General features: G+C 28.2%; 1 non-coding gene across 1 annotated transcript; it reads right to left on the bottom strand.

The window, feature by feature from the left end:
* Positions 1-6,797: 6,797 nt before the first annotated feature.
* On the bottom strand, positions 6,798-6,958 carry LOC113784949 (U1 spliceosomal RNA). The gene has a single exon (XR_003471118.1). It is a non-coding gene; the product is annotated as a U1 spliceosomal RNA (small nuclear RNA).
* Positions 6,959-9,305: the final 2,347 nt, after the last annotated feature.

Raw genomic sequence — 9,305 nt, 5'->3', positions numbered from 1 at the left:
TTATTTTTTTTTTATTTTCTTTTTCTGCGAATCACCACCCTAAACTTAGAAAGTTGCTATTCCATGAGCAACCCCAAACTTAGAATTTTTTCAAGACAAGAATTTTTTTCTACCTAACTCCAAGTAAGGTGATTTAATTAAAGTCAGGTGTTTTGCTTGTAATGTGGCTAGTAACCGAAATAAAAGGGCAAGGCTCAAAGGGGCTAGCAAAGGTTAAAATTTTCATAGGGTAGTTAGAAAGGCTCAAACGACCAATAAAATTGCCTCAATGTATGCATAAATTACATGTGATGCAAGTCAGAATTAGTGCAAGTTCTAGAGGGATAACACATGTCTGGATAATCACACAACAAAGAATTTAAGTGTTTAGGCTCAAAAGCTCACAGCTAGGATAATAAGAGAGAGTATGAACAATCAAAATAAAGCCAACATGCTTCTGAAAAGTTAAAATTGTATTTTTGAAAAATTGATGGCATATTAGCCTTCTACAACCATTTAGTAATCAAGAATGCATGCATTAGGAAGGCTTGTCGACTTGAGCAATAACATAATCTAAGAAATGAAATTTAACTTGCGAAATCACAAACAGAAATTTTAAGATTAAGTGCAAGTCAGTACGACTGTTTCATCATAGTACACATTTAGTGAAAGGAAAAAAAAACATGAAGAAAAGAAAGTCAACATAAACTGACATTAAACAAAGAAAACGAGAAAACGGAAAGCAACAGGACAAACAACATAAAAACATATAACATAATTGAAGACAATGATTTCCATATCATATTTTTAAATTGAAAAAATCTTTATATGGTCTTAAACAAGCTTCCGAAGCTTCGTATGAAAAACTGAGTAATTTTCTTTCTTTTTTTTTTTAAATGGAAAGAGACTAGGTGAACACTACTTGGTTTAGAAAGTCCTCTAAAAACGACTTTCTCACTGTTTAAGTATATGTGAATGACATCATTTTTGGTTCTACTAATGCAAAATTATGTCAATAGTTTTCACAACTAAACCAAAATAAGTTTGAAATGTGTATGATGGGATAGCTAAAAGCCTTTTTTGGAATTCAAATTCAACAAAACTTTGAAGGTGTCTACACTTGTCATACTAAATACACTAAAGAACTTCTCATGAAGTATAAGATGAATGAATACAAACATATGCTCACCCCTAAGTGTCCTACTTGTTCTCTTAATAAAGATGACCCAAGAAAAAATATAGATTAAAAGGTATACAGAGGTTACCATGATGTTGACTATGCTGGACAAAAGCTTGAGAGAAAAAACACTAGTGGAAGTTGAACATTTCTTGGTGAAAATCTAATTTTCTAGCCAACCAAAAGACAATGAACAATTGTTCTATCCACTACTGAACCAGACTACATCATAGCAACAAGTTGTAGCCCACAATTGTTATTGATTAAACATCAGCTAGAAGAATGTAAAACTAACGAGAGTAACATTTCTATCTTTTGAGATCATGCTTCTGCAATTTGCTTAACCATCTTATTTTACATTCTAGAGCAAAACATATAGAGATTAAACATTATTTTTTAAGAGATTATGTTCAAAAGGGTATTTTAGAGATTAAATTTTTAGACACTGACCATCAATGTGAGATTCAATTTATAAAGGAATGATAACATAAACATTGTATTAATTTGGCTATGGGCAAATAAAATGCATTTTGCCTTTGAAAATGAGTTTATTCTACCTCTACTAAAATAAGTTTTTTTTTTTTTTGTGTTACATATATATTCTTATTCTGCCTCTGACAAATTAAAATTATTTATGACTCAAGTGGAATGAAAATTAATCTATCCATTGAATATTTTTCAGAAAGTATGTGATAATTAGTATTCTAACACGTGTAATACTTGTTCTAAGTGTGTGTTATATCTTTAATGCACTTTCAAATTATAAACTCAAACGTTTTATCAAAAACACAAAAATTCAAGCACCCACTACCTTCCCCGTTCACTTTCCCGCACTTTTGGTAACCTAGTACCACCTACCTTTAGGTTTTGCACTTCAAGAAGGTACAAGAAACTCATACCATGAGGACTCTAACTACAACAACAGGAACAACTAGTGCAATTGTCTTTCCCTCTAGACTTTATCATCTGAAAATTCATGTGGTTGTTTCACCAAAACCATTAAAATTCCTTGTGTTCATTCCTTAGGTTAAGATACCTTTCCTGAAAATCCCTAAAGTGAATTTGCCAATTCTTGGGTTGAAGTTGATGTCCCATTGGCTGCTCCCACTGCACACCGTTTGACCCTTCTTAGTTTGTGAAGAATGAAGACTTTGCAAGGCTAGAAGTTAAAACTAGAGCATTCATGGAATATAGGCCAAGAAGGAAGAGCATATCCAAAACACTTTAGGCTTTATCCTAGCTCGTTTGATAAATCCACACCCTTAGGATTTTTTGTTCTTCTTATATAATTAATTTTGTATAGCTATCTTTTTTTTGTTAATAAAATTTATGGCTCGCACTGCATTCTGTTTTTACTTATTTTTATTCAATTTTTTTTTTTTAATAATAGACACAAGTTTTGATAGTGTTCATCTGAATATAATAATTTTTTTACTTATCCTTTATATAACTAAGTCAAGACTCTAATCAACACGTCTCTATGTGACTCTTATCAATGCGTCTTAATGCCTTCACTAATTCGTCTGCATCTGTTAAATGCAATTAAAGACAAAATTGATCATTTTGTCAATGTTGTGTGAAAAATCAAATCCTCTAAGTCTAGACTAAAGAAGAAGTCAACATGAACTTCAACATTCATTATCTTTCAGTTGATCCAAATCATATTATTTATTACCATCTGATGAAAACTATCATCTAATTTAAACACCCAACAATAAACATGATGTGATCTTCTATTACACACATCCTCTGATTTTCATGTCTTGATGATCAATATACGTTGAATCATCACAACACTAAAAAAATACAAAAATGTGAAGATTCAAGACATGTTACTAATTGAATGTTACATTGTAGACAATTTGTCAATGTTGTGTGAAAAGTCAAATCCTCTAAGTCTAGAGTAAAGAAGAAGTCAACATGCACTTCAACATTCATTATCTTTCAGTTGATCCAAATCATATTATTTATTACCATATGATGAAAACTATCATCTAATTTAAACACCCAACAATAAACATGATGTGATCTTCTATTACACACATCCTCTGATTTTCGTGTCTTGATGATCAATATACGTTGAATCATCACAAAACTAAAAAAATACAAAAATGTGAAGATTCAAGACATGTTACTAATTGAATGTTACATTGTAGACAATTTGTCAATGTTGTGTGAAAAGTCAAATCCTCTAAGTCTAGACTAAAGAAGAAGTCAACATGCACTTCAACATTCATTATCTTTCAATTGATCCAAATCATATTATTTATTACCATCTGATGAAAACTATCATCTAATTTAAACACCCAACAATAAACATGATGTGATCTTCTATTACACACATCCTCTGATTTTCGTGTCTTGATGATCAATATACGTTGAATCATCACAACACTAAAAAAATACAAAAATGTGAAGATTCAAGACATGTTACTAATTGAATGTTACATTGTAGACAATTTTTTAGTATGCTATATTATTATATTTTACATCATATCTATTAATTTACCATGTCTTTATAATGTTAGTAGAATTTTTTATATTTGTAATTCCGATCAATCAAAAATTGATCCAATTTAAAGTGTATTTAATTGGATGAATTGAATCAATTTTTTTAAAAAAATAATCATCTAAATCAAACTGTAATTATTTTAATATTTAGATTGAATTATTATTTTTTGTTCTAAAACAAATATAAATTGCTCCACGAACATCTCTGATACTACCTATGTGCTTATATATAAAATTATGTAGACATTTTTTCTTTTAATTTTTTTAAGGTTTTTTCAAATTTTCAACTACATTAATTATTTTTTTACTAATTGATCTCTAATTATGTTATATGCTTTTCTGTAAAATGTAATAGATCCAACGATTTAAAATGTTAAGAAATTCTATCGTATAATCAACTTTTTAAATTTTCGTGATTTGTTTTTGTTTTTATTTTTCATAATTTTTCTTCACTTAAAGCAATCTTATTAAAGGCGTGTTGAACACTAAATATAAATATCTCTTTAAATAAGAAATCGAACTTAGTCATCACGTCGTAAGAGTATAGAGTTTTATATATAAGGACAAAGATAATAATAATAATAATAATAATAATAATAATAATAATAATAATAATAATAATAATAATAATAATAATAATAAACTACCTTCTATTATCCTTAATTATAAGCACTCTATGAAAATAAATTTGTCTTTAAATATAAACTTCATTTCAATTTACTAAATGTATTTATTATTATTATTTTTTCTAAAGATATTCATTATTAATATTATTATTTGTTCTTAAAAAATAAAAAAGTTAAATTTAACACATTCAAATTCAAATATTATTTCAATAAAATTAATACATAAAATGAATATTTGTTAACATTTTTTAATAAAAGTTCAACTATCAATACGTACTGGTAATAAGGTGTGACTTGACTAGAACCGGGTCATGTTGGTTAAATGTTACTTTGATAGGTTCGTGTCCCTTCTTTCTTCTTTTGTTTGTGGTGATGGATTAATAATGGTATTATTGGTAGGGTCAATTGGGTGGCGAGATCAATGCAACTCAGTCTCTGTTAGCGTGTCGCGTGAACTTTGCCAATAAAAACACTCACAAATGATTTGTTCTCTTTTCTCCTCTAATTATTTCTCTTTCTGCGTATGTGTATGTATATATATTATGGAAAAGAGATAAAATTATCTTAATGTAATGTAACGCCACTTCATAATATTTTAATCGATATAAATTATGTAAAATTAACTATTAGATACCTATTAGATTGAAAGTGTTTATTATATAAATTATTTATGTAAAATTTTATAAAAATCTAAAATCATTTGATATATTATTTAAATTTACCAAAATCAATGTCTTATATTTTTTTAATTAAATATCGTTAATTTTTATGAATCTTAATTATCAATAAAATAATTTTAGATTTGTGCAATATTTTATATAAATGATGCATATGATATAAATTTTTAAACTAACGACAGTTAAAGTTAAAATATAATGGTCATATGACTTTTTTAAATGGTTGTGTGACATTTTCAATCATAAACTTCTATGTACGATTTATATAGTAATGATTAAATTATCTCACTCTCTCATATTAAAAATTTTCTCACTTTATATATCTCAATATGTCATTTATCAAATATAGAGAATGAAGATGAAAGAAAGAAAAAGAAAAGATAGAAGAATTTTATTTTTTTTTCCATTATACTCTCTAATATGTCATTTATCAATATGAGTCCTATTTATAAAACATTAAATGTGTAGATTATATGTAGGTAAGTCATCACATTAATATTAAAAATTAATTTAGTAATTAATAAAGTTGCCCACTAATGGAACTATATAATTACTAAAAAAATATGAAAAACTAGCAGAAATATGTCATTAAATTAAAATCTTATCAAAAATCTGATGGAAGATTATCAATCTTCTAAAGTAGTTACTTTAAAATTTCACTCAATGATGACTTTGTACAATTTTTTTTTTACTAAAAATGCATTTATTTATTCAAGTAGATAGAATACATCGAGAATAAAACAAATTCAAATTCACTAAATCGAAAAGGATTAATTTGAGAATAAACTCACAACACATAAGTTAATAGTATAAAACAGCAAAATGTCAACAAATACGGCAAGATCTACAACAAAATTGAGGTGTTTAAAATACATATGTCTCCATATCTATCATGTTAACAATGTTAAAGTCACTGATTAAACCCGCACTATATCAGAGCTACTCTATCAATATGAATGAAACAAATATCGCATCGAGACGAGAAAACTAAACGTGACACGAAATGACAAGGAAAAAACATGAAACAAAAACTAAATATATATGTAAATCACTTATCACTTATTTAGATATAAAAGAAAGAAAAAACAATTTAGAGAGATAATTTAATCTAAAAATTGATTCTAAACCATCTCTCTTTAGGAGATGAAGATTACGTAGAAAAGAGAAAAATGAAAGGGGCAACTAGGTTTTAAGAAATGGAGTGTTGACTACAAGTTAACCCATTGAATATTTCAAATATTACCATTTTACATTAAACCAAAAGTTTCTAACATCTTATATTTCCAGGAAACAACTGACTAAGACGATCAAATGTTATACAAACAAATGATAAAACAAAAATAGTCCTCTAATTCTTTATCTACATATATTTATTTTTTTTTTTGCCTTTTAACTTTTTTTGAACATTTGTCTTGTCATCTCATGTTTTAGACCTTTAACGTGATTGTTATAGACCTTTTTTTGTTTGCAGATAGAATTTAAGACCTTTAACACTATGTTGCACCAGATAAGCCCAAGGGAGGCAAAATGTTTAGAATTAACCCGTTTATATATATAGGGAATCAAAAGGCACTTGTAACTTATAAGAACTAAACTTAAACGTAGAATTGACATCATCTATGTTTATAATGTTAAGACATTATTTGGCAACCGTGTTTTGAACAATTACAAGAGAAAACATACTTTGGTACTTCAATCATCTTTTAAACAATTATAAGTGAGAACTTAAATGATTTTAGAATCAAGAGATAATTCTGATAAACTTACATTATTGACTAAAGAACAAATAAATGCATTCAAAAGCACTAAAAATTTGATACTGTAATATAAGGGGTCGCGCGAACGCAGACCCCCACAGCAACAAATTATGATGTAGGCTCCACCACTTGGGTAGACCTTAGGCAAGCACCCCTCCTAAGTGCAATGGAGGTCACTTGCCTAAGCCATGGGCCTTCTTGATCACCCATTGACTCCATCCAGGTAAGTATGTTGCACAGTAACTCACACTTATGTCTTATTTCTCTTGCTCCATACTATTCGCTATATATATCTGATGTGGGACTAAAAAATGTATTGTGTGCACAATTGCAGTTAAGGGCAGCTCATAATTTTTTAAACTTCTTCAGCGTGTTCTCACTCCCCCAATTGGCAAATCCTAAGTGAGTTATTTAAAAGGATTTGTGGAGTTGTATTGTTGAATCTGAATAGTTAACGTTATGTTTTGCTTTTTCTTTCATGGTCATTAGCTGAGATGGAATTAATTACAACGAAGGTTAATGTTATGTTCCATGGGTTCACTTGTCATTCCCCTTATTCTTAAGGTCTGCGTTGTTAAAACTATAATTAATTATCTAACTATTTCTATTTCCTTTCTCTGTTGCACATATATCTTGTTTCCTATTTTTAAATGGTCACTAATAATGTTTTTTACGCATTTGTTCAACTTAGACATTGTCACCCTTCTTGTTACTTAATTGAATATCTGTTTTTCATTAGATTGATAACTACGCAAAAAATATAAATGTAATTTTTTTTTAAATGGCGTTTGAAAAGGAAACATAATTTATGTATTTTTTGTTTCAGCAATGCTTAATGGTTACGAAATTATATTCCATGGGAAAAACACAAACAGTAGAAGCGAGTAAACTAATGTTTTGAATTTGAACAGTTATTAAACATTAATTACATTATAAATATGTTTTCAGGGGAACTATAAAATTATTCGAAGTTTATAATACATGAATTGATTGACAATCATATATCCAATTAACGTTAAAGTCACTGATTAAACCCGCACTATATCAGAGCTACTCTATCAATATGAATCAAACAAATATCGCATCAAGACGAGATAACTAAACGTGACACGAAATGACAAGGAAAAAACATGAAACAAAAACTAAATATATATGTAAATCACTTATCACTTATTTAGATATAAAAGAAAGAAAAAACAATTTAGAGAGATAATTTAATCTAAAAATTGATTCTAAACCATCTCTCTTTAGGAGATGAAGATTACGTAGAAAAGAGAAAAATGAAAGGGGCAACTAGGTTTATATATAATCCTCTCATATATATTTTTTTTTTTTAATATATATATATATATATATATATATATATATATATATAAACTAAGCTATTCTTGTAGTATTATCTTAACCTAGTATTATTGTGGTCGTTTCTGTAGAAGACAAATCCCAAATTTGATGTTTGTGTTGACCCCAACTAAAAAATATTTCTAACTTGTCTTATATATGTTGTTTGTTTCTCATATATTCATCGAATGGTTGTACAACTTCCTCATATAAATAAATAGATTGTTTGTGATCTACCATTATGAAGATCAAACAAATAACATATATCTCTAAAATAACATAACACGTCTTTGATGAGAGACATTGGCAACAAAAAATATATTATCACATGTATAATTAACAAGGTATATTAGTATTCTCAATTAATCTAAGATGTGATATTGTATGACCAATTCGAGTTGTTCCAATTTCACTATGATATGATGTCTCAAGACCACTAAGTTATTGATCTTTTTCTCGACGGTTGAAATGATCTTTATTCACATCTAGTGACCTTACAACCATTACAATACACAACATATGTAATTTGTCTGTATAGAACCACATTTGCTATATATGATTAATGATCTATAAAAATCTATTATTTAAATACTCAATTTGTAATCTCCAACTTATTTATATATCATTTTTACCTATTTGTTTCTATTACTCAAAATTACTAGCCTCGATGCCCGACCCTCAAATCCATCTTTCTCTTTCTAATTTGACGGCTTCCATTGTCTAAAAAAAATATCATCTTTTGTTGTTGGTTTAACTAATGCTCTTGTCAAAAAACCAAACTTCCCTTTGCCTTCCAAGATTAGACGAATCGTTCATAGAGAGAGTTTGAAGAGTGAAACCTACATTAAAATTGTTGTCATTACCAAAAAAAATTGATCCCTGTTCCAATGCCCCCAACACCAAGACTTGATATTGCTGATTCATAACTATGGCTATTGTTGATGTCTTGATAAGGTGATGGTTTGTTTCCAAGGGCGGCGACCCTCCAATCCATGATTTAGATGAAAAATAGTTTGAAAAATGGGTTGTGCAGAAAGTAGTGGAAAGCTTTAGAGTTCAACCCTAACCTAGGGCTCGTGATACCATGTAGAAAAATGCAGTAGAATATTGTTAAGATTTATTTTGTACTCTAAGCTAATTTCAATAGAGAATACAAAAAATTCTCTTTCTTTGAATTAAAGAGATTTTAGAGAAATTAAAACAAAATGTATTATAAAATAGAAAATCTACGCTACTA

Source organism: Cicer arietinum, chromosome 8, assembly GCF_000331145.2.
Source record: "Cicer arietinum cultivar CDC Frontier isolate Library 1 chromosome 8, Cicar.CDCFrontier_v2.0, whole genome shotgun sequence".
NCBI lineage: Eukaryota > Viridiplantae > Streptophyta > Magnoliopsida > Fabales > Fabaceae > Cicer > Cicer arietinum.
Note: the sequence above shows the minus strand (reverse complement) of the source record. Positions and strands in the feature narration are given on the sequence as shown.